This window comes from Capsicum annuum, chromosome 11 (assembly GCF_002878395.1).
Source record: "Capsicum annuum cultivar UCD-10X-F1 chromosome 11, UCD10Xv1.1, whole genome shotgun sequence".
In the NCBI taxonomy this organism is placed as follows: domain Eukaryota; kingdom Viridiplantae; phylum Streptophyta; class Magnoliopsida; order Solanales; family Solanaceae; genus Capsicum; species Capsicum annuum.
The window spans coordinates 142164083-142166457 of NC_061121.1; the positions used below are offsets into that span (position 1 = coordinate 142164083).

The 2375-nt window shown below is 37.4% G+C and overlaps 1 non-coding gene across 1 annotated transcript; it reads left to right on the top strand.

Moving 5' to 3' along the window:
- The first annotated feature begins 1471 nt into the window (after nucleotides 1-1471).
- Nucleotides 1472-1582, top strand: LOC124889069. Its single transcript, XR_007047686.1, has one exon. It is a non-coding gene; the product is annotated as a small nucleolar RNA R71 (small nucleolar RNA).
- Nucleotides 1583-2375: the final 793 nt, after the last annotated feature.

Here is a 2375-nt window from a genome sequence, read left to right on the forward strand (position 1 = left end):
AAGCTTGAACAATTTATATTCTCATAATCTCATGATGAAGTAATTTGGGTATAAACCCATTTGCAAAATCATATAAATCCATGATAGAAATCAAATCTTTGGGCACAAGAACGAAAGACTTGCTCTTGTTCAAAACCCCACGTACCTTAATCTTTGAAATTGGATGAATTCTAGTGCTTGATACTCTATCCGCACTTGTAATAAATGATTTTCGAAGCACACACTATGAGGAACTTGATTCTTGAAGAAATCTTGAAGATTTATGGATGATTTTTGGAAGATTAATGTTCTTAAATAAAAACCCTAGATATATTTCTTAAGAGAATTAGAAGAGAGAATGAAGAAATTAGGATTTAGATGGGAATTCTCATATATATAGGGGCCTCCAAAAGATGGGAAAAGATCAAACTACCCTTGTAAAAACGTCCTTTAATTGCTGAAAAAATAGCTAACGACATTCGTGTCAAGTCATCAGACTTGTGACAAGTTGTCACAAAATGTTGTCACAAAAGGGTGGATTTTATGGTTTTCTGCTTAAGGTTGACGACATTGGTGATAAGTCATCACACTTGTGACAAATTATCACAAAATATCATCACTGGGGGTGGAAATCTGCCTAAGGATGATGACAATGGTGATAAGTCATCACACTTGTGATAGCTTATCACAAAATATCGTCACTTAGTTTTCCAGTCTGACATGCTAGATTAAAATGGGTATAACTCTTGGCTCCAATACCGGATTTGGATAAAATTGGTATCGTTAGAAAGTTATCAATTATCTATCTTTTGGTAGGTCATGATCTTAATAATTTATATTATAATGAGAGATATGATGTTTTGAAGTTGAATATGGAAATATCCTTCCTAAGAATTCAATCGGTAAGGAATGTTTTGATTCACCTAATCGCTAGGACGTCTTTGAGAACTTAATACACATCACCCTTGATCAAAAAACAACCAAAGACTATAATTTACTTCTCATGAGCTTGATTTATAGTTGCACTATTGGTTAGAGTCTCGGGGTATTACAAGGCATTACCATAATTTAGACTTTGTGCATTGCCAACATACATCACTGATTCTAGATTGAAGGTACACATAGCTGCTAAGTGACCACTATTACCTCATACTTCACACCAAGCTGCAGCTTGTTGAATGGCATTGACTGTTGTAGCAGGTTGTGCTTTTCCTAATTTTATGTTGCTGAATTGAGTGTTGATCAAATTCTATAATGCAGGCACCTATGCTAATAAGACTGTAAATTGGTCCACCTCCAATACACCCGTAATTACTTCTATTACACTTCTAGAATCTGAATGCCACTCTGGATTTTCTTGTGCTTTCCAGTTCAACAATGTGTACAGCTCGTCATAAGTCAATTCCAGCGCTTGACCACCTGTGGCTGAATCTAGCAAAATCTTTGTATTGTGATCAAGAGCTTCTACAAAAGTATGAGCAAGTACCTCATTAGACTGTTGGTGGTGTGGACAATCTCGACGAAGATCCTTGAAGCATTCCCAAGCATAATAGAGGTTTTCATCAGGCTTCTATTTAAAGCTCACTATCTCACTGCTAAGTCTCGTAGTCTTCCCTGATGGGAAGAACCTGATAATCCTATGTTGTGATTGAATTTGCCGGCTCTGCATTCAACTACTTCTTTGCTTCCCCTAATAGTGAATTGGGGAATAGTGTTAGCCTCACATAATCTCTAGACACACCTTTCGGAATGAATATTTCTATAAGCTCAATGAAATTCTGCAAGTGGACCTGTGGATTCTCATGCGAAAGCCCTGCAAATTGTCCACTGCCGATAAGAAGTTGCACCATGTTATGCTTCAACTCAAAATTCCTCCTGTTGCCGGTCTTTGAATTGGGGAAGTCATGTTCGTCGAAAGTGGGAATGCCACTTCCCTAACTATCCTGCATGCTTGTTGATCAGCCATTATAGCAGGATTCTCTTGTCCTTCTTGGATTTGAGAAATTCGGAGGAGAAGGAATACTTCTCTCCTTTGTTGATGCTAAAGTTGCTTGGGTTTTGGGTTAGGTTCAACCAAGTCCTGGTCCCTTGCCAGCTTATTACTTGTTAAACCTATTTCCTGCCAAAACAAAATCAAGACCAAGCGTAAAAACACCAAATAAATCTAAAAGTAAAACTAAAACAAACAATTGCTAAATAACAAGTCCCTAGCAATGGCGCTAAAAACTTGACAGCGCCCAAGCACACACGCAAGTGTACGTGTTCTTATCAAGTAGTAAAGTGGCCTAATGAAAGCCAAGTATTGATCCCACAGAGACGCGATCTAACAACTATTCTATTCTAGTTCACAATTTAGATTCAATTGATGCTAGCGTATCCAAAAAGAGAGTTTGGAA